The 22,484-nt window shown below is 46.9% G+C and overlaps 13 non-coding genes across 13 annotated transcripts; all 13 read left to right on the top strand.

Moving 5' to 3' along the window:
• The first annotated feature begins 1,461 nt into the window (after positions 1-1,461).
• trnac-gca (transfer RNA cysteine (anticodon GCA)) lies at positions 1,462-1,533 on the top strand. The gene has a single exon. It is a non-coding gene; the product is annotated as a tRNA-Cys (tRNA).
• Positions 1,534-3,124: 1,591 nt separating this feature from the next.
• trnac-gca (transfer RNA cysteine (anticodon GCA)) lies at positions 3,125-3,196 on the top strand. Its single transcript has one exon. It is a non-coding gene; the product is annotated as a tRNA-Cys (tRNA).
• Positions 3,197-4,787: 1,591 nt separating this feature from the next.
• On the top strand, positions 4,788-4,859 carry trnac-gca (transfer RNA cysteine (anticodon GCA)). Its single transcript has one exon. It is a non-coding gene; the product is annotated as a tRNA-Cys (tRNA).
• A 1,591-nt stretch (positions 4,860-6,450) lies between these two features.
• On the top strand, positions 6,451-6,522 carry trnac-gca (transfer RNA cysteine (anticodon GCA)). The gene has a single exon. It is a non-coding gene; the product is annotated as a tRNA-Cys (tRNA).
• Positions 6,523-8,113: 1,591 nt separating this feature from the next.
• trnac-gca (transfer RNA cysteine (anticodon GCA)) lies at positions 8,114-8,185 on the top strand. Its single transcript has one exon. It is a non-coding gene; the product is annotated as a tRNA-Cys (tRNA).
• A 1,591-nt stretch (positions 8,186-9,776) lies between these two features.
• On the top strand, positions 9,777-9,848 carry trnac-gca (transfer RNA cysteine (anticodon GCA)). Its single transcript has one exon. It is a non-coding gene; the product is annotated as a tRNA-Cys (tRNA).
• Positions 9,849-11,439: 1,591 nt separating this feature from the next.
• Positions 11,440-11,511, top strand: trnac-gca (transfer RNA cysteine (anticodon GCA)). Its single transcript has one exon. It is a non-coding gene; the product is annotated as a tRNA-Cys (tRNA).
• Positions 11,512-13,102: 1,591 nt separating this feature from the next.
• Positions 13,103-13,174, top strand: trnac-gca (transfer RNA cysteine (anticodon GCA)). Its single transcript has one exon. It is a non-coding gene; the product is annotated as a tRNA-Cys (tRNA).
• A 1,591-nt stretch (positions 13,175-14,765) lies between these two features.
• Positions 14,766-14,837, top strand: trnac-gca (transfer RNA cysteine (anticodon GCA)). Its single transcript has one exon. It is a non-coding gene; the product is annotated as a tRNA-Cys (tRNA).
• A 1,591-nt stretch (positions 14,838-16,428) lies between these two features.
• On the top strand, positions 16,429-16,500 carry trnac-gca (transfer RNA cysteine (anticodon GCA)). Its single transcript has one exon. It is a non-coding gene; the product is annotated as a tRNA-Cys (tRNA).
• Positions 16,501-18,091: 1,591 nt separating this feature from the next.
• Positions 18,092-18,163, top strand: trnac-gca (transfer RNA cysteine (anticodon GCA)). The gene has a single exon. It is a non-coding gene; the product is annotated as a tRNA-Cys (tRNA).
• A 1,591-nt stretch (positions 18,164-19,754) lies between these two features.
• Positions 19,755-19,826, top strand: trnac-gca (transfer RNA cysteine (anticodon GCA)). Its single transcript has one exon. It is a non-coding gene; the product is annotated as a tRNA-Cys (tRNA).
• A 1,591-nt stretch (positions 19,827-21,417) lies between these two features.
• On the top strand, positions 21,418-21,489 carry trnac-gca (transfer RNA cysteine (anticodon GCA)). The gene has a single exon. It is a non-coding gene; the product is annotated as a tRNA-Cys (tRNA).
• Positions 21,490-22,484: the final 995 nt, after the last annotated feature.

The raw sequence follows: 22,484 nt of genomic DNA on the forward strand, positions 1-22,484 counted from the left end.
CATGAATGCAAAATACTGGGTTAACGGTAGGGTTCTTGGGCATGTGGAGGAGCAGAGAGACCTTGGGGTCTATGTGCATAGATCATTGAAAGTTGCAACTCAAGTGGATAGGGCTGTGAAGAAGGCATATGGGGTGTTAGCGTTCATTAGCAGAGGGATTGAATTTAAGAGCCGTGAGGTGATGATGCAGCTGTACAGGACCTTGGTAAGGCCTCATTTGGAGTACTGTGTGCAGTTCTGGTCGCCTCATTTTAGGAAGGATGTGGAAGCCTTGGAGAGGGTGCAGAGGAGATTTACCAGGATGTTGCCTGGAATGGAGAATAAGTCTTACGAGGAAAGGCTGAACATTCTAGGCCTCTTCTCATTAGAAAGGAGAAGGATGAGGGGTGACATGATAGAGGTTTATAAGATGATCAGGGGAATAGATAGGGTAGACAGTCAGAAACTTTTTCCCCGGGTGGAGCAAAGCGTTACAAGGGGTCATAAATTTAAGGTGAAGGGTGGGAGATATAAGGGGGATGTCAGGGGAAGGTTCTTTACCCAGAGAGTGGTCGAGGCATGGAATGCCTTGCCCGGGGAAGTTGTTGAGTCAGAAACTTTAGGGACTTTCAAAAGGCTTTTGGATAGGTATATGGATAAAGGAGAATGATGGGGTATAGATTAAATTGTCCTTGACAGAGGACAAAGGATGGGCACAACATTGTGGGCCGAAGGGCCTGTTCTGTGCTGTATGTTCTATGTTCTATGTTCTATGTTCTATGTTCAGTCAGACCAGCAAGTGAGAGTTTGCAATGCAGCAAAGTGCATTGTGCAAAAGAAGCCAAAGCTGTGCTTTTCGCAAGAAATGTTGCTGCGGAAAATGGGAAGAATCTCCCTGCTCTTCTTAAATTCGACCATTCCATCATTGACCGCCACCTAGGAAGACACACAAGGCCCTGCTTGGAGGATTGATCTGAAAAATGGACCCTCTTTCCTTGACTGCCCTTCCCTCAGTCATGAAGTGAATTGCCAGCCTGGATTGTGTGCACACATCTTTGGAGTGGGGGAGCTAGAACATACAGTCTTTTGACTCAGTGGTGCAAGGGTGGCCACTGAGCGGCGGCAGATGAATAGAGACGAGCAGCCCGTGCAAATATTCCCGGCACGACACCACGCACCAAGAAAACAGGGCAAATGAGAAATAGCTACCAAAAATTTTCCAATGGCAGTGCACTTGCCTCATCTTTCTTCCAAGTCGACTTGCGGCCATGAATCCTATGCAAAAAGCACGGGACCTTCCCCCAAATATTAACGTGCTGATGCCCGCAATGAAGCCAAGTGCATGAAGTGGGGCATCTCAGGGGTGGCTGGAAATTGGGCCCAGCTGGTGATGTGCCCCAATGACATGGAGGAGCTGGTGCGGCTGTCAAGAATCCTTTGGCTCATTTACTTTGGATGCTAAAAGACGCAGTCTTTTGCAGTGGGGGTATAGCTCAGTGGGAGAGCATTTGACTGCAGATCAAGAGGTCCCTGCTTCAAATCCAGGTGCCCCCTTCTTCAGCACCACTTCCTCATTATGATTGCTGCTATTCCCTGCCCATTGTCAGCAGCTGATCATGCCACACAGAGCATGGCCTTTTGCTCTCGACCACACAAAAACATTGTCGTAACTGCTTTGCGTTTCACCCATTGCTCTGTGAATTAGTCCGCCTGAAGTCATTATACAATTCTCTCTTGAAATTTACAAATCAAACTTTGAGCCAGTCCCTTCCACATTAGAACAAGTCGCGGTGCAAAGAAATGCTCCGCATGTCACCTCACCTTCTTTTGCCAAACACTTTCCGTCTCTGTCCTCTTCTTACCAAACCGAATGCAAGTGGCAACTGTTTATTTGCTCCTGAAAACCTTTCATGATTTTGATGAGCACACAATCAGTAAAAGTAAGTGTGCAGACAGGATGCGGTGCCATGCTAAGAAAGAACGCAGAGGAGACTTTTGAAAGCAAAGTTTGATATTGTGAAATCGCTTCTTCAAAATGACCCCATCCCTGTCTTGCAGGTGCAATTGATGAAAGTTGACAGGTCTGAAACGTTGACTTTGCTTCTCTCTCCACAGATGCTAGCAGACCTACTGAGCGTTTGCAGCATTTTGTGTTTTTACTGCAGCCTAAAATGCAATGTTTTTAGCCCCATAGACAATTTTATCCAGAAATACTTGAAAGCAAGCATGGTAGCTGGCTGGTACAGCTCAGTAGGAGAGCACTTGACTGCAGATCACGAGGTCTCTGCTTGAAATCCCAATGCTGCCTTTGTTGCCCTGACAGTACAAATTGAGACAATGCAGTTTTGCTCATTCTCTGCAGCTGCACTGTGCTCATTCAAAGCTCTCAAGTAACTCCACTTGTCCTCTCTCCACCAATGCACAATCTTGCTAAGTTGCAGTTTGGTCAGTCAGACCAGCAAGTGAGAGTTTGCAATGCAGCAAAGTGCATTGTGCAAAAGAAGCCAAAGCTGTGCTTTTCGCAAGAAATGTTGCTGCGGAAAATGGGAAGAACGTCCCTGCTCTTCTTAAATTCTACCATTCCATCATTGACCGCCACCTAGGAAGACACACAAGGCCCTGCTTGGAGGATTGATCTGAAAAATGGACCCTCTTTCCTTGACTGCCCTTCCCTCAGTCATGAAGTGAATTGCCAGCCTGGATTGTGTGCACACATCTTTGGAGTGGGGGAGCTAGAACATACAGTCTTTTGACTCAGTGGTGCAAGGGTGGCCACTGAGCGGCGGCAGATGAATAGAGATGAGCAGCCCGTGCAAATATTCCCGGCACGACACCACGCACCAAGAAAACAGGGCAAATGAGAAATAGCTACCAAAAATTTTCCAATGGCAGTGCACTTGCCTCATCTTTCTTCCAAGTCGACTTGCGGCCATGAATCCTATGCAAAAAGCACGGGACCTTCCCCCAAATATTAACGTGCTGATGCCCGCAATGAAGCCAAGTGCATGAAGTGGGGCATCTCAGGGGTGGCTGGAAATTGGGCCCAGCTGGTGATGTGCCCCAATGATATGGAGGAGCTGGTGCGGCTGTCAAGAATCCTTTGGCTCATTTACTTTGGATGCTAAAAGAAACAGTCCTTTGCAGTGGGGGTATAGCTCAGTGGGAGAGCATTTGACTGCAGATCAAGAGGTCCCTGCTTCAAATCCAGATGCCCCCTTCTTCAGCACCACTTCCTCATTATGATTGCTGCTATTCCCTGCCCATTGTCAGCAGCTGATCATGCCACACAGAGCATGGCCTTTTGCTCTCGACCACACAAAAACATTGTCGTAACTGCTTTGCGTTTCACCCATTGCTCTGTGAATTAGTCCGCCTGAAGTCATTATACAATTCTCTCTTGAAATTTACAAATCAAACTTTCAGCCAGTCCCTTCCACATTAGAACAAGTCGCGGTGCAAAGAAATGCTCCGCATGTCACCTCACCTTCTTTTGCCAAACACTTTCCGTCTCTGTCCTCTTCTTACCAAACCGAATGCAAGTGGCAACTGTTTATTTGCTCCTGAAAACCTTTCATGATTTTGATGAGCACACAATCAGTAAAAGTAAGTGTGCAGACAGGATGCGGTGCCATGCTAAGAAAGAACGCAGAGGAGACTTTTGAAAGCAAAGTTTGATATTGTGAAATCGCTTCTTCAAAATGACCCCATCCCTGTCTTGCAGGTGCAATTGATGAAAGTTGACAGGTCTGAAACGTTGACTTTGCTTCTCTCTCCACAGATGCTAGCAGACCTACTGAGCGTTTGCAGCATTTTGTGTTTTTACTGCAGCCTAAAATGCAATGTTTTTAGCCCCATAGACAATTTTATCCAGAAATACTTGAAAGCAAGCATGGTAGCTGGCTGGTACAGCTCAGTAGGAGAGCACTTGACTGCAGATCACGAGGTCTCTGCTTGAAATCCCAATGCTGCCTTTGTTGCCCTGACAGTACAAATTGAGACAATGCAGTTTTGCTCATTCTCTGCAGCTGCACTGTGCTCATTCAAAGCTCTCAAGTAACTCCACTTGTCCTCTCTCCACCAATGCACAATCTTGCTAAGTTGCAGTTTGGTCAGTCAGACCAGCAAGTGAGAGTTTGCAATGCAGCAAAGTGCATTGTGCAAAAGAAGCCAAAGCTGTGCTTTTCGCAAGAAATGTTGCTGCGGAAAATGGGAAGAACGTCCCTGCTCTTCTTAAATTCGACCATTCCATCATTGACCGCCACCTAGGAAGACACACAAGGCCCTGCTTGGAGGATTGATCTGAAAAATGGACCCTCTTTCCTTGACTGCCCTTCCCTCAGTCATGAAGTGAATTGCCAGCCTGGATTGTGTGCACACATCTTTGGAGTGGGGGAGCTAGAACATACAGTCTTTTGACTCAGTGGTGCAAGGGTGGCCACTGAGCGGCGGCAGATGAATAGAGACGAGCAGCCCGTGCAAATATTCCCGGCACGACACCACGCACCAAGAAAACAGGGCAAATGAGAAATAGCGACCAAAAATTTTCCAATGGCAGTGCACTTGCCTCATCTTTCTTCCAAGTCGACTTGCGGCCATGAATCCTATGCAAAAAGCACGGGACCTTCCCCCAAATATTAACGTGCTGATGCCCGCAATGAAGCCAAGTGCATGAAGTGGGGCATCTCAGGGGTGGCTGGAAATTGGGCCCAGCTGGTGATGTGCCCCAATGATATGGAGGAGCTGGTGCGGCTGTCAAGAATCCTTTGGCTCATTTACTTTGGATGCTAAAAGAAGCAGTCTTTTGCAGTGGGGGTATAGCTCAGTGGGAGAGCATTTGACTGCAGATCAAGAGGTCCCTGGTTCAAATCCAGGTGCCCTCTTCTTCAGCACCACTTCCTCATTATGATTACTGCTATTCCCTGCCCATTGTCAGCAGCTGATCATGCCACACAGAGCATGGCCTTTTGCTCTCGACCACACAAAAACATTGTCGTAACTGCTTTGCGTTTCACCCATTGCTCTGTGAATTAGTCCGCCTGAAGTCATTATACAATTCTCTCTTGAAATTTACAAATCAAACTTTGAGCCAGTCCCTTCCACATTAGAACAAGTCGCGGTGCAAAGAAATGCTCCGCATGTCACCTCACCTTCTTTTGCCAAACACTTTCCGTCTCTGTCCTCTTCTTACCAAACCGAATGCAAGTGGCAACTGTTTATTTGCTCCTGAAAACCTTTCATGATTTTGATGAGCACACAATCAGTAAAAGTAAGTGTGCAGACAGGATGCGGTGCCATGCTAAGAAAGAACGCAGAGGAGACTTTTGAAAGCAAAGTTTGATATTGTGAAATCGCTTCTTCAAAATGACCCCATCCCTGTCTTGCAGGTGCAATTGATGAAAGTTGACAGGTCTGAAACGTTGACTTTGCTTCTCTCTCCACAGATGCTAGCAGACCTACTGAGCGTTTGCAGCATTTTGTGTTTTTACTGCAGCCTAAAATGCAATGTTTTTAGCCCCATAGACAATTTTATCCAGAAATACTTGAAAGCAAGCATGGTAGCTGGCTGGTACAGCTCAGTAGGAGAGCACTTGACTGCAGATCACGAGGTCTCTGCTTGAAATCCCAATGCTGCCTTTGTTGCCCTGACAGTACAAATTGAGACAATGCAGTTTTGCTCATTCTCTGCAGCTGCACTGTGCTCATTCAAAGCTCTCAAGTAACTCCACTTGTCCTCTCTCCACCAATGCACAATCTTGCTAAGTTGCAGTTTGGTCAGTCAGACCAGCAAGTGAGAGTTTGCAATGCAGCAAAGTGCATTGTGCAAAAGAAGCCAAAGCTGTGCTTTTCGCAAGAAATGTTGCTGCGGAAAATGGGAAGAACGTCCCTGCTCTTCTTAAATTCTACCATTCCATCATTGACCGCCACCTAGGAAGACACACAAGGCCCTGCTTGGAGGATTGATCTGAAAAATGGACCCTCTTTCCTTGACTGCCCTTCCCTCAGTCATGAAGTGAATTGCCAGCCTGGATTGTGTGCACACATCTTTGGAGTGGGGGAGCTAGAACATACAGTCTTTTGACTCAGTGGTGCAAGGGTGGCCACTGAGCGGCGGCAGATGAATAGAGACGAGCAGCCCGTGCAAATATTCCCGGCACGACACCACGCACCAAGAAAACAGGGCAAATGAGAAATAGCTACCAAAAATTTTCCAATGGCAGTGCACTTGCCTCATCTTTCTTCCAAGTCGACTTGCGGCCATGAATCCTATGCAAAAAGCACGGGACCTTCCCCCAAATATTAACGTGCTGATGCCCGCAATGAAGCCAAGTGCATGAAGTGGGGCATCTCAGGGGTGGCTGGAAATTGGGCCCAGCTGGTGATGTGCCCCAATGATATGGAGGAGCTGGTGCGGCTGTCAAGAATCCTTTGGCTCATTTACTTTGGATGCTAAAAGAAACAGTCCTTTGCAGTGGGGGTATAGCTCAGTGGGAGAGCATTTGACTGCAGATCAAGAGGTCCCTGCTTCAAATCCAGGTGCCCCCTTCTTCAGCACCACTTCCTCATTATGATTGCTGCTATTCCCTGCCCATTGTCAGCAGCTGATCATGCCACACAGAGCATGGCCTTTTGCTCTCGACCACACAAAAACATTGTCGTAACTGCTTTGCGTTTCACCCATTGCTCTGTGAATTAGTCCGCCTGAAGTCATTATACAATTCTCTCTTGAAATTTACAAATCAAACTTTGAGCCAGTCCCTTCCACATTAGAACAAGTCGCGGTGCAAAGAAATGCTCCGCATGTCACCTCACCTTCTTTTGCCAAACACTTTCCGTCTCTGTCCTCTTCTTACCAAACCGAATGCAAGTGGCAACTGTTTATTTGCTCCTGAAAACCTTTCATGATTTTGATGAGCACACAATCAGTAAAAGTAAGTGTGCAGACAGGATGCGGTGCCATGCTAAGAAAGAACGCAGAGGAGACTTTTGAAAGCAAAGTTTGATATTGTGAAATCGCTTCTTCAAAATGACCCCATCCCTGTCTTGCAGGTGCAATTGATGAAAGTTGACAGGTCTGAAACGTTGACTTTGCTTCTCTCTCCACAGATGCTAGCAGACCTACTGAGCGTTTGCAGCATTTTGTGTTTTTACTGCAGCCTAAAATGCAATGTTTTTAGCCCCATAGACAATTTTATCCAGAAATACTTGAAAGCAAGCATGGTAGCTGGCTGGTACAGCTCAGTAGGAGAGCACTTGACTGCAGATCACGAGGTCTCTGCTTGAAATCCCAATGCTGCCTTTGTTGCCCTGACAGTACAAATTGAGACAATGCAGTTTTGCTCATTCTCTGCAGCTGCACTGTGCTCATTCAAAGCTCTCAAGTAACTCCACTTGTCCTCTCTCCACCAATGCACAATCTTGCTAAGTTGGAGTTTGGTCAGTCAGACCAGCAAGTGAGAGTTTGCAATGCAGCAAAGTGCATTGTGCAAAAGAAGCCAAAGCTGTGCTTTTCGCAAGAAATGTTGCTGCGGAAAATGGGAAGAACGTCCCTGCTCTTCTTAAATTCGACCATTCCATCATTGACCGCCACCTAGGAAGACACACAAGGCCCTGCTTGGAGGATTGATCTGAAAAATGGACCCTCTTTCCTTGACTGCCCTTCCCTCAGTCATGAAGTGAATTGCCAGCCTGGATTGTGTGCACACATCTTTGGAGTGGGGGAGCTAGAACATACAGTCTTTTGACTCAGTGGTGCAAGGGTGGCCACTGAGCGGCGGCAGATGAATAGAGACGAGCAGCCCGTGCAAATATTCCCGGCACGACACCACGCACCAAGAAAACAGGGCAAATGAGAAATAGCTACCAAAAATTTTCCAATGGCAGTGCACTTGCCTCATCTTTCTTCCAAGTCGACTTGCGGCCATGAATCCTATGCAAAAAGCACGGGACCTTCCCCCAAATATTAACGTGCTGATGCCCGCAATGAAGCCAAGTGCATGAAGTGGGGCATCTCAGGGGTGGCTGGAAATTGGGCCCAGCTGGTGATGTGCCCCAATGATATGGAGGAGCTGGTGCGGCTGTCAAGAATCCTTTGGCTCATTTACTTTGGATGCTAAAAGAAACAGTCCTTTGCAGTGGGGGTATAGCTCAGTGGGAGAGCATTTGACTGCAGATCAAGAGGTCCCTGCTTCAAATCCAGGTGCCCCCTTCTTCAGCACCACTTCCTCATTATGATTGCTGCTATTCCCTGCCCATTGTCAGCAGCTGATCATGCCACACAGAGCATGGCCTTTTGCTCTCGACCACACAAAAACATTGTCGTAACTGCTTTGCGTTTCACCCATTGCTCTGTGAATTAGTCCGCCTGAAGTCATTATACAATTCTCTCTTGAAATTTACAAATCAAACTTTGAGCCAGTCCCTTCCACATTAGAACAAGTCGCGGTGCAAAGAAATGCTCCGCATGTCACCTCACCTTCTTTTGCCAAACACTTTCCGTCTCTGTCCTCTTCTTACCAAACCGAATGCAAGTGGCAACTGTTTATTTGCTCCTGAAAACCTTTCATGATTTTGATGAGCACACAATCAGTAAAAGTAAGTGTGCAGACAGGATGCGGTGCCATGCTAAGAAAGAACGCAGAGGAGACTTTTGAAAGCAAAGTTTGATATTGTGAAATCGCTTCTTCAAAATGACCCCATCCCTGTCTTGCAGGTGCAATTGATGAAAGTTGACAGGTCTGAAACGTTGACTTTGCTTCTCTCTCCACAGATGCTAGCAGACCTACTGAGCGTTTGCAGCATTTTGTGTTTTTACTGCAGCCTAAAATGCAATGTTTTTAGCCCCATAGACAATTTTATCCAGAAATACTTGAAAGCAAGCATGGTAGCTGGCTGGTACAGCTCAGTAGGAGAGCACTTGACTGCAGATCACGAGGTCTCTGCTTGAAATCCCAATGCTGCCTTTGTTGCCCTGACAGTACAAATTGAGACAATGCAGTTTTGCTCATTCTCTGCAGCTGCACTGTGCTCATTCAAAGCTCTCAAGTAACTCCACTTGTCCTCTCTCCACCAATGCACAATCTTGCTAAGTTGGAGTTTGGTCAGTCAGACCAGCAAGTGAGAGTTTGCAATGCAGCAAAGTGCATTGTGCAAAAGAAGCCAAAGCTGTGCTTTTCGCAAGAAATGTTGCTGCGGAAAATGGGAAGAACGTCCCTGCTCTTCTTAAATTCGACCATTCCATCATTGACCGCCACCTAGGAAGACACACAAGGCCCTGCTTGGAGGATTGATCTGAAAAATGGACCCTCTTTCCTTGACTGCCCTTCCCTCAGTCATGAAGTGAATTGCCAGCCTGGATTGTGTGCACACATCTTTGGAGTGGGGGAGCTAGAACATACAGTCTTTTGACTCAGTGGTGCAAGGGTGGCCACTGAGCGGCGGCAGATGAATAGAGACGAGCAGCCCGTGCAAATATTCCCGGCACGACACCACGCACCAAGAAAACAGGGCAAATGAGAAATAGCGACCAAAAATTTTCCAATGGCAGTGCACTTGCCTCATCTTTCTTCCAAGTCGACTTGCGGCCATGAATCCTATGCAAAAAGCACGGGACCTTCCCCCAAATATTAACGTGCTGATGCCCGCAATGAAGCCAAGTGCATGAAGTGGGGCATCTCAGGGGTGGCTGGAAATTGGGCCCAGCTGGTGATGTGCCCCAATGATATGGAGGAGCTGGTGCGGCTGTCAAGAATCCTTTGGCTCATTTACTTTGGATGCTAAAAGAAGCAGTCTTTTGCAGTGGGGGTATAGCTCAGTGGGAGAGCATTTGACTGCAGATCAAGAGGTCCCTGGTTCAAATCCAGGTGCCCTCTTCTTCAGCACCACTTCCTCATTATGATTACTGCTATTCCCTGCCCATTGTCAGCAGCTGATCATGCCACACAGAGCATGGCCTTTTGCTCTCGACCACACAAAAACATTGTCGTAACTGCTTTGCGTTTCACCCATTGCTCTGTGAATTAGTCCGCCTGAAGTCATTATACAATTCTCTCTTGAAATTTACAAATCAAACTTTGAGCCAGTCCCTTCCACATTAGAACAAGTCGCGGTGCAAAGAAATGCTCCGCATGTCACCTCACCTTCTTTTGCCAAACACTTTCCGTCTCTGTCCTCTTCTTACCAAACCGAATGCAAGTGGCAACTGTTTATTTGCTCCTGAAAACCTTTCATGATTTTGATGAGCACACAATCAGTAAAAGTAAGTGTGCAGACAGGATGCGGTGCCATGCTAAGAAAGAACGCAGAGGAGACTTTTGAAAGCAAAGTTTGATATTGTGAAATCGCTTCTTCAAAATGACCCCATCCCTGTCTTGCAGGTGCAATTGATGAAAGTTGACAGGTCTGAAACGTTGACTTTGCTTCTCTCTCCACAGATGCTAGCAGACCTACTGAGCGTTTGCAGCATTTTGTGTTTTTACTGCAGCCTAAAATGCAATGTTTTTAGCCCCATAGACAATTTTATCCAGAAATACTTGAAAGCAAGCATGGTAGCTGGCTGGTACAGCTCAGTAGGAGAGCACTTGACTGCAGATCACGAGGTCTCTGCTTGAAATCCCAATGCTGCCTTTGTTGCCCTGACAGTACAAATTGAGACAATGCAGTTTTGCTCATTCTCTGCAGCTGCACTGTGCTCATTCAAAGCTCTCAAGTAACTCCACTTGTCCTCTCTCCACCAATGCACAATCTTGCTAAGTTGCAGTTTGGTCAGTCAGACCAGCAAGTGAGAGTTTGCAATGCAGCAAAGTGCATTGTGCAAAAGAAGCCAAAGCTGTGCTTTTCGCAAGAAATGTTGCTGCGGAAAATGGGAAGAACGTCCCTGCTCTTCTTAAATTCGACCATTCCATCATTGACCGCCACCTAGGAAGACACACAAGGCCCTGCTTGGAGGATTGATCTGAAAAATGGACCCTCTTTCCTTGACTGCCCTTCCCTCAGTCATGAAGTGAATTGCCAGCCTGGATTGTGTGCACACATCTTTGGAGTGGGGGAGCTAGAACATACAGTCTTTTGACTCAGTGGTGCAAGGGTGGCCACTGAGCGGCGGCAGATGAATAGAGACGAGCAGCCCGTGCAAATATTCCCGGCACGACACCACGCACCAAGAAAACAGGGCAAATGAGAAATAGCGACCAAAAATTTTCCAATGGCAGTGCACTTGCCTCATCTTTCTTCCAAGTCGACTTGCGGCCATGAATCCTATGCAAAAAGCACGGGACCTTCCCCCAAATATTAACGTGCTGATGCCCGCAATGAAGCCAAGTGCATGAAGTGGGGCATCTCAGGGGTGGCTGGAAATTGGGCCCAGCTGGTGATGTGCCCCAATGATATGGAGGAGCTGGTGCGGCTGTCAAGAATCCTTTGGCTCATTTACTTTGGATGCTAAAAGAAGCAGTCTTTTGCAGTGGGGGTATAGCTCAGTGGGAGAGCATTTGACTGCAGATCAAGAGGTCCCTGGTTCAAATCCAGGTGCCCCCTTCTTCAGCACCACTTCCTCATTTTGATTGCTGCTATTCCCTGCCCATTGTCAGCAGCTGATCATGCCACACAGAGCATGGCCTTTTGCTCTCGACCACACAAAAACATTGTCGTAACTGCTTTGCGTTTCACCCATTGCTCTGTGAATTAGTCCGCCTGAAGTCATTATACAATTCTCTCTTGAAATTTACAAATCAAACTTTGAGCCAGTCCCTTCCACATTAGAACAAGTCGCGGTGCAAAGAAATGCTCCGCATGTCACCTCACCTTCTTTTGCCAAACACTTTCCGTCTCTGTCCTCTTCTTACCAAACCGAATGCAAGTGGCAACTGTTTATTTGCTCCTGAAAACCTTTCATGATTTTGATGAGCACACAATCAGTAAAAGTAAGTGTGCAGACAGGATGCGGTGCCATGCTAAGAAAGAACGCAGAGGAGACTTTTGAAAGCAAAGTTTGATATTGTGAAATCGCTTCTTCAAAATGACCCCATCCCTGTCTTGCAGGTGCAATTGATGAAAGTTGACAGGTCTGAAACGTTGACTTTGCTTCTCTCTCCACAGATGCTAGCAGACCTACTGAGCGTTTGCAGCATTTTGTGTTTTTACTGCAGCCTAAAATGCAATGTTTTTAGCCCCATAGACAATTTTATCCAGAAATACTTGAAAGCAAGCATGGTAGCTGGCTGGTACAGCTCAGTAGGAGAGCACTTGACTGCAGATCACGAGGTCTCTGCTTGAAATCCCAATGCTGCCTTTGTTGCCCTGACAGTACAAATTGAGACAATGCAGTTTTGCTCATTCTCTGCAGCTGCACTGTGCTCATTGAAAGCTCTCAAGTAACTCCACTTGTCCTCTCTCCACCAATGCACAATCTTGCTAAGTTGCAGTTTGGTCAGTCAGACCAGCAAGTGAGAGTTTGCAATGCAGCAAAGTGCATTGTGCAAAAGAAGCCAAAGCTGTGCTTTTCGCAAGAAATGTTGCTGCGGAAAATGGGAAGAACGTCCCTGCTCTTCTTAAATTCGACCATTCCATCATTGACCGCCACCTAGGAAGACACACAAGGCCCTGCTTGGAGGATTGATCTGAAAAATGGACCCTCTTTCCTTGACTGCCCTTCCCTCAGTCATGAAGTGAATTGCCAGCCTGGATTGTGTGCACACATCTTTGGAGTGGGGGAGCTAGAACATACAGTCTTTTGACTCAGTGGTGCAAGGGTGGCCACTGAGCGGCGGCAGATGAATAGAGACGAGCAGCCCGTGCAAATATTCCCGGCACGACACCACGCACCAAGAAAACAGGGCAAATGAGAAATAGCGACCAAAAATTTTCCAATGGCAGTGCACTTGCCTCATCTTTCTTCCAAGTCGACTTGCGGCCATGAATCCTATGCAAAAAGCACGGGACCTTCCCCCAAATATTAACGTGCTGATGCCCGCAATGAAGCCAAGTGCATGAAGTGGGGCATCTCAGGGGTGGCTGGAAATTGGGCCCAGCTGGTGATGTGCCCCAATGATATGGAGGAGCTGGTGCGGCTGTCAAGAATCCTTTGGCTCATTTACTTTGGATGCTAAAAGAAGCAGTCTTTTGCAGTGGGGGTATAGATCAGTGGGAGAGCATTTGACTGCAGATCAAGAGGTCCCTGGTTCAAATCCAGGTGCCCCCTTCTTCAGCACCACTTCCTCATTATGATTGCTGCTATTCCCTGCCCATTGTCAGCAGCTGATCATGCCATACAGAGCATGGCCTTTTGCTCTCTACCACACAAAAACATTGTCGTAACTGCTTTGCGTTTCACCCATTGCTCTGTGAATTAGTCCGCCTGAAGTCATTATACAATTCTCTCTTGAAATTTACAAATCAAACTTTGAGCCAGTCCCTTCAACATTAGAACAAGTCGCGGTGCAAAGAAATGCTCCGCATGTCACCTCACCTTCTTTTGCCAAACACTTTCCGTCTCTGTCCTCTTCTTACCAAACCGAATGCAAGTGGCAACTGTTTATTTGCTCCTGAAAACCTTTCATGATTTTGATGAGCACACAATCAGTAAAAGTAAGTGTGCAGACAGGATGCGGTGCCATGCTAAGAAAGAACGCAGAGGAGACTTTTGAAAGCAAAGTTTGATATTGTGAAATCGCTTCTTCAAAATGACCCCATCCCTGTCTTGCAGGTGCAATTGATGAAAGTTGACAGGTCTGAAACGTTGACTTTGCTTCTCTCTCCACAGATGCTAGCAGACCTACTGAGCGTTTGCAGCATTTTGTGTTTTTACTGCAGCCTAAAATGCAATGTTTTTAGCCCCATAGACAATTTTATCCAGAAATACTTGAAAGCAAGCATGGTAGCTGGCTGGTACAGCTCAGTAGGAGAGCACTTGACTGCAGATCACGAGGTCTCTGCTTGAAATCCCAATGCTGCCTTTGTTGCCCTGACAGTACAAATTGAGACAATGCAGTTTTGCTCATTCTCTGCAGCTGCACTGTGCTCATTGAAAGCTCTCAAGTAACTCCACTTGTCCTCTCTCCACCAATGCACAATCTTGCTAAGTTGCAGTTTGGTCAGTCAGACCAGCAAGTGAGAGTTTGCAATGCAGCAAAGTGCATTGTGCAAAAGAAGCCAAAGCTGTGCTTTTCGCAAGAAATGTTGTTGCGGAAAATGGGAAGAACGTCCCTGCTCTTCTTAAATTCGACCATTCCATCATTGACCGCCACCTAGGAAGACACACAAGGCCCTGCTTGGAGGATTGATCTGAAAAATGGACCCTCTTTCCTTGACTGCCCTTCCCTCAGTCATGAAGTGAATTGCCAGCCTGGATTGTGTGCACACATCTTTGGAGTGGGGGAGCTAGAACATACAGTCTTTTGACTCAGTGGTGCAAGGGTGGCCACTGAGCGGCGGCAGATGAATAGAGACGAGCAGCCCGTGCAAATATTCCCGGCACGACACCACGCACCAAGAAAACAGGGCAAATGAGAAATAGCTACCAAAAATTTTCCAATGGCAGTGCACTTGCCTCATCTTTCTTCCAAGTCGACTTGCGGCCATGAATCCTATGCAAAAAGCACGGGACCTTCCCCCAAATATTAACGTGCTGATGCCCGCAATGAAGCCAAGTGCATGAAGTGGGGCATCTCAGGGGTGGCTGGAAATTGGGCCCAGCTGGTGATGTGCCCCAATGATATGGAGGAGCTGGTGCGGCTGTCAAGAATCCTTTGGCTCATTTACTTTGGATGCTAAAAGAAGCAGTCTTTTGCAGTGGGGGTATAGCTCAGTGGGAGAGCATTTGACTGCAGATCAAGAGGTCCCTGGTTCAAATCCAGGTGCCCCCTTCTTCAGCACCACTTCCTCATTGTGATTGCTGCTATTCCCTGCCCATTGTCAGCAGCTGATCATGCCACACAGAGCATGGCCTTTTGCTCTCGACCACACAAAAACATTGTCGTAACTGCTTTGCGTTTCACCCATTGCTCTGTGAATTAGTCCGCCTGAAGTCATTATACAATTCTCTCTTGAAATTTACAAATCAAACTTTGAGCCAGTCCCTTCAACATTAGAACAAGTCGCGGTGCAAAGAAATGCTCCGCATGTCACCTCACCTTCTTTTGCCAAACACTTTCCGTCTCTGTCCTCTTCTTACCAAACCGAATGCAAGTGGCAACTGTTTATTTGCTCCTGTAAACCTTTCATGATTTTGATGAGCACACAATCAGTAAAAGTAAGTGTGCAGACAGGATGCGGTGCCATGCTAAGAAAGAACGCAGAGGAGACTTTTGAAAGCAAAGTTTGATATTGTGAAATCGCTTCTTCAAAATGACCCCATCCCTGTCTTGCAGGTGCAATTGATGAAAGTTGACAGGTCTGAAACGTTGACTTTGCTTCTCTCTCCACAGATGCTAGCAGACCTACTGAGCGTTTGCAGCATTTTGTGTTTTTACTGCAGCCTAAAATGCAATGTTTTTAGCCCCATAGACAATTTTATCCAGAAATACTTGAAAGCAAGCATGGTAGCTGGCTGGTACAGCTCAGTAGGAGAGCACTTGACTGCAGATCACGAGGTCTCTGCTTGAAATCCCAATGCTGCCTTTGTTGCCCTGACAGTACAAATTGAGACAATGCAGTTTTGCTCATTCTCTGCAGCTGCACTGTGCTCATTGAAAGCTCTCAAGTAACTCCACTTGTCCTCTCTCCACCAATGCACAATCTTGCTAAGTTGCAGTTTGGTCAGTCAGACCAGCAAGTGAGAGTTTGCAATGCAGCAAAGTGCATTGTGCAAAAGAAGCCAAAGCTGTGCTTTTCGCAAGAAATGTTGCTGCGGAAAATGGGAAGAACGTCCCTGCTCTTCTTAAATTCGACCATTCCATCATTGACCGCCACCTAGGAAGACACACAAGGCCCTGCTTGGAGGATTGATCTGAAAAATGGACCCTCTTTCCTTGACTGCCCTTCCCTCAGTCATGAAGTGAATTGCCAGCCTGGATTGTGTGCACACATCTTTGGAGTGGGGGAGCTAGAACATACAGTCTTTTGACTCAGTGGTGCAAGGGTGGCCACTGAGCGGCGGCAGATGAATAGAGACGAGCAGCCCGTGCAAATATTCCCGGCACGACACCACGCACCAAGAAAACAGGGCAAATGAGAAATAGCGACCAAAAATTTTCCAATGGCAGTGCACTTGCCTCATCTTTCTTCCAAGTCGACTTGCGGCCATGAATCCTATGCAAAAAGCACGGGACCTTCCCCCAAATATTAACGTGCTGATGCCCGCAATGAAGCCAAGTGCATGAAGTGGGGCATCTCAGGGGTGGCTGGAAATTGGGCCCAGCTGGTGATGTGCCCCAATGATATGGAGGAGCTGGTGCGGCTGTCAAGAATCCTTTGGCTCATTTACTTTGGATGCTAAAAGAAGCAGTCTTCTGCAGTGGGGGTCTAGCTCAGTGGGAGAGCATTTGACTGCAGATCAAGAGGTCCCTGGTTCAAATCCAGGTGCCCCCTTCTTCAGCACCACTTCCTCATTATGATTGCTGCTATTCCCTGCCCATTGTCAGCAGCTGATCATGCCACACAGAGCATGGCCTTTTGCTCTCGACCACACAAAAACATTGTCGTAACTGCTTTGCGTTTCACCCATTGCTCTGTGAATTAGTCCGCCTGAAGTCATTATACAATTCTCTCTTGAAATTTACAAATCAAACTTTGAGCCAGTCCCTTCAACATTAGAACAAGTCGCGGTGCAAAGAAATGCTCCGCATGTCACCTCACCTTCTTTTGCCAAACACTTTCCGTCTCTGTCCTCTTCTTACCAAACCGAATGCAAGTGGCAACTGTTTATTTGCTCCTGAAAACCTTTCATGATTTTGATGAGCACACAATCAGTAAAAGTAAGTGTGCAGACAGGATGCGGTGCCATGCTAAGAAAGAACGCAGAGGAGACTTTTGAAAGCAAAGTTTGATATTGTGAAATCGCTTCTTCAAAATGACCCCATCCCTGTCTTGCAGGTGCAATTGATGAAAGTTGACAGGTCTGACACGTTGACTTTGCTTCTCTCTCCACAGATGCTAGCAGACCTACTGAGCGTTTGCAGCATTTTGTGTTTTTACTGCAGCCTAAAATGCAATGTTTTTAGCCCCATAGACAATTTTATCCAGAAATACTTGAAAGCAAGCATGGTAGCTGGCTGGTACAGCTCAGTAGGAGAGCACTTGACTGCAGATCACGAGGTCTCTGCTTGAAATCCCAATGCTGCCTTTGTTGCCCTGACAGTACAAATTGAGACAATGCAGTTTTGCTCATTCTCTGCAGCTGCACTGTGCTCATTCAAAGCTCTCAAGTAACTCCACTTGTCCTCTCTCCACCAATGCACAATCTTGCTAAGTTGCAGTTTGGTCAGTCAGACCAGCAAGTGAGAGTTTGCAATGCAGCAAAGTGCATTGTGCAAAAGAAGCCAAAGCTGTGCTTTTCGCAAGAAATGTTGCTGCGGAAAATGGGAAGAACGTCCCTGCTCTTCTTAAATTCGACCATTCCATCATTGACCGCCACCTAGGAAGACACACAAGGCCCTGCTTGGAGGATTGATCTGAAAAATGGACCCTCTTTCCTTGACTGCCCTTCCCTCAGTCATGAAGTGAATTGCCAGCCTGGATTGTGTGCACACATCTTTGGAGTGGGGGAGCTAGAACATACAGTCTTTTGACTCAGTGGTGCAAGGGTGGCCACTGAGCGGCGGCAGATGAATAGAGACGAGCAGCCCGTGCAAATATTCCCGGCACGACACCACGCACCAAGAAAACAGGGCAAATGAGAAATAGCGACCAAAAATTTTCCAATGGCAGTGCACTTGCCTCATCTTTCTTCCAAGTCGACTTGCGGCCATGAATCCTATGCAAAAAGCACGGGACCTTCCCCCAAATATTAACGTGCTGATGCCCGCAATGAAGCCAAGTGCATGAAGTGGGGCATCTCAGGGGTGGCTGGAAATTGGGCCCAGCTGGTGATGTGCCCCAATGATATGGAGGAGCTGGTGCGGCTGTCAAGAATCCTTTGGCTCATTTACTTTGGATGCTAAAAGAAGCAGTCTTCTGCAGTGGGGGTCTAGCTCAGTGGGAGAGCATTTGACTGCAGATCAAGAGGTCCCTGGTTCAAATCCAGGTGCCACCTTCTTCAGCACCACTTCCTCATTATGATTGCTGCTATTCCCTGCCCATTGTCAGCAGCTGATCATGCCACACAGAGCATGGCCTTTTGCTCTCGACCACACAAAATCATTGTCGTAACTGCTTTGCGTTTCACCCATTGCTCTGTGAATTAGTCCGCCTGAAGTCATTATACAATTCTCTCTTGAAATTTACAAATCAAACTTTGAGCCAGTCCCTTCAACATTAGAACAAGTCGCGGTGCAAAGAAATGCTCCGCATGTCACCTCACCTTCTTTTGCCAAACACTTTCCGTCTCTGTCCTCTTCTTACCAAACCGAATGCAAGTGGCAACTGTTTATTTGCTCCTGAAAACCTTTCATGATTTTGATGAGCACACAATCAGTAAAAGTAAGTGTGCAGACAGGATGCGGTGCCATGCTAAGAAAGAACGCAGAGGAGACTTTTGAAAGCAAAGTTTGATATTGTGAAATCGCTTCTTCAAAATGACCCCATCCCTGTCTTGCAGGTGCAATTGATGAAAGTTGACAGGTCTGAAACGTTGACTTTGCTTCTCTCTCCACAGATGCTAGCAGACCTACTGAGCGTTTGCAGCATTTTGTGTTTTTACTGCAGCCTAAAATGCAATGTTTTTAGCCCCATAGACAATTTTATCCAGAAATACTTGAAAGCAAGCATGGTAGCTGGCTGGTACAGCTCAGTAGGAGAGCACTTGACTGCAGATCACGAGGTCTCTGCTTGAAATCCCAATGCTGCCTTTGTTGCCCTGACAGTACAAATTGAGACAATGCAGTTTTGCTCATTCTCTGCAGCTGCACTGTGCTCATTGAAAGCTCTCAAGTAACTCCACTTGTCCTCTCTCCACCAATGCACAATCTTGCTAAGTTGCAGTTTGGTCAGTCAGACCAGCAAGTGAGAGTTTGCAATGCAGCAAAGTGCATTGTGCAAAAGAAGCCAAAGCTGTGCTTTTCGCAAGAAATGTTGCTGCGGAAAATGGGAAGAACGTCCCTGCTCTTCTTAAATTCGACCATTCCATCATTGACCGCCACCTAGGAAGACACACAAGGCCCTGCTTGGAGGATTGATCTGAAAAATGGACCCTCTTTCCTTGACTGCCCTTCCCTCAGTCATGAAGTGAATTGCCAGCCTGGATTGTGTGCACACATCTTTGGAGTGGGGGAGCTAGAACATACAGTCTTTTGACTCAGTGGTGCAAGGGTGGCCACTGAGCGGCGGCAGATGAATAGAGACGAGCAGCCCGTGCAAATATTCCCGGCACGACACCACGCACCAAGAAAACAGGGCAAATGAGAAATAGCGACCAAAAATTTTCCAATGGCAGTGCACTTGCCTCATCTTTCTTCCAAGTCGACTTGCGGCCATGAATCCTATGCAAAAAGCACGGGACCTTCCCCCAAATATTAACGTGCTGATGCCCGCAATGAAGCCAAGTGCATGAAGTGGGGCATCTCAGGGGTGGCTGGAAATTGGGCCCAGCTGGTGATGTGCCCCAATGATATGGAGGAGCTGGTGCGGCTGTCAAGAATCCTTTGGCTCATTTACTTTGGATGCTAAAAGAAGCAGTCTTTTGCAGTGGGGGTATAGCTCAGTGGGAGAGCATTTGACTGCAGATCAAGAGGTCCCTGGTTCAAATCCAGGTGCCCCCTTCTTCAGCACCACTTCCTCATTATGATTGCTGCTATTCCCTGCCCATTGTCAGCAGCTGATCATGCCACACAGAGCATGGCCTTTTGCTCTCTACCACACAAAAACATTGTCGTAACTGCTTTGCGTTTCACCCATTGCTCTGTGAATTAGTCCGCCTGAAGTCATTATACAATTCTCTCTTGAAATTTACAAATCAAACTTTGAGCCAGTCCCTTCCACATTAGAACAAGTCGCGGTGCAAAGAAATGCTCCGCATGTCACCTCACCTTCTTTTGCCAAACACTTTCCGTCTCTGTCCTCTTCTTACCAAACCGAATGCAAGTGGCAACTGTTTATTTGCTCCTGAAAACCTTTCATGATTTTGATGAGCACACAATCAGTAAAAGTAAGTGTGCAGACAGGATGCGGTGCCATGCTAAGAAAGAACGCAGAGGAGACTTTTGAAAGCAAAGTTTGATATTGTGAAATCGCTTCTTCAAAATGACCCCATCCCTGTCTTGCAGGTGCAATTGATGAAAGTTGACAGGTCTGAAACGTTGACTTTGCTTCTCTCTCCACAGATGCTAGCAGACCTACTGAGCGTTTGCAGCATTTTGTGTTTTTACTGCAGCCTAAAATGCAATGTTTTTAGCCCCATAGACAATTTTATCCAGAAATACTTGAAAGCAAGCATGGTAGCTGGCTGGTACAGCTCAGTAGGAGAGCACTTGACTGCAGATCACGAGGTCTCTGCTTGAAATCCCAATGCTGCCTTTGTTGCCCTGACAGTACAAATTGAGACAATGCAGTTTTGCTCATTCTCTGCAGCTGCACTGTGCTCATTGAAAGCTCTCAAGTAACTCCACTTGTCCTCTCTCCACCAATGCACAATCTTGCTAAGTTGCAGTTTGGTCAGTCAGACCAGCAAGTGAGAGTTTGCAATGCAGCAAAGTGCATTGTGCAAAAGAAGCCAAAGCTGTGCTTTTCGCAAGAAATGTTGCTGCGGAAAATGGGAAGAACGTCCCTGCTCTTCTTAAATTCGACCATTCCATCATTGACCGCCACCTAGGAAGACACACAAGGCCCTGCTTGGAGGATTGATCTGAAAAATGGACCCTCTTTCCTTGACTGCCCTTCCCTCAGTCATGAAGTGAATTGCCAGCCTGGATTGTGTGCACACATCTTTGGAGTGGGGGAGCTAGAACATACAGTCTTTTGACTCAGTGGTGCAAGGGTGGCCACTGAGCGGCGGCAGATGAATAGAGACGAGCAGCCCGTGCAAATATTCCCGGCACGACACCACGCACCAAGAAAACAGGGCAAATGAGAAATAGCGACCAAAAATTTTCCAATGGCAGTGCACTTGCCTCATCTTTCTTCCAAGTCGACTTGCGGCCATGAATCCTATGCAAAAAGCACGGGACCTTCCCCCAAATATTAACGTGCTGATGCCCGCAATGAAGCCAAGTGCATGAAGTGGGGCATCTCAGGGGTGGCTGGAAATTGGGCCCAGCTGGTGATGTGCCCCAATGATATGGAGGAGCTGGTGCGGCTGTCAAGAATCCTTTGGCTCATTTACTTTGGATGCTAAAAGAAGCAGTCCTTTGCAGTGGGGGTATAGCTCAGTGGGAGAGCATTTGACTGCAGATCAAGAGGTCCCTGGTTCAAATCCAGGTGCCCCCTTCTTCAGCACCACTTCCTCATTATGATTGCTGCTATTCCCTGCCCATTGTCAGCAGCTGATCATGCCACACAGAGCATGGCCTTTTGCTCTCGACCACACAAAAACATTGTCGTAACTGCTTTGCGTTTCACCCATTGCTCTGTGAATTAGTCCGCCTGAAGTCATTATACAATTCTCTCTTGAAATTTACAAATCAAACTTTCAGCCAGTCCCTTCCACATTAGAACAAGTCGCGGTGCAAAGAAATGCTCCGCATGTCACCTCACCTTCTTTTGCCAAACACTTTCCGTCTCTGTCCTCTTCTTACCAAACCGAATGCAAGTGGCAACTGTTTATTTGCTCCTGAAAACCTTTCATGATTTTGATGAGCACACAATCAGTAAAAGTAAGTGTGCAGACAGGATGCGGTGCCATGCTAAGAAAGAACGCAGAGGAGACTTTTGAAAGCAAAGTTTGATATTGTGAAATCGCTTCTTCAAAATGACCCCATCCCTGTCTTGCAGGTGCAATTGATGAAAGTTGACAGGTCTGAAACGTTGACTTTGCTTCTCTCTCCACAGATGCTAGCAGACCTACTGAGCGTTTGCAGCATTTTGTGTTTTTACTGCAGCCTAAAATGCAATGTTTTTAGCCCCATAGACAATTTTATCCAGAAATACTTGAAAGCAAGCATGGTAGCTGGCTGGTACAGCTCAGTAGGAGAGCACTTGACTGCAGATCACGAGGTCTCTGCTTGAAATCCCAATGCTGCCTTTGTTGCCCTGACAGTACAAATTGAGACAATGCAGTTTTGCTCATTCTCTGCAGCTGCACTGTGCTCATTCAAAGCTCTCAAGTAACTCCACTTGTCCTCTCTCCACCAATGCACAATCTTGCTAAGTTGCAGTTTGGTCAGTCAGACCAGCAAGTGAGAGTTTGCAATGCAGCAAAGTGCATTGTGCAAAAGAAGCCAAAGCTGTGCTTTTCGCAAGAAATGTTGCTGCGGAAAATGGGA

The sequence above is a fragment of the Heterodontus francisci genome, chromosome 33 (assembly GCF_036365525.1).
Source record: "Heterodontus francisci isolate sHetFra1 chromosome 33, sHetFra1.hap1, whole genome shotgun sequence".
Classification (NCBI taxonomy): domain Eukaryota; kingdom Metazoa; phylum Chordata; class Chondrichthyes; order Heterodontiformes; family Heterodontidae; genus Heterodontus; species Heterodontus francisci.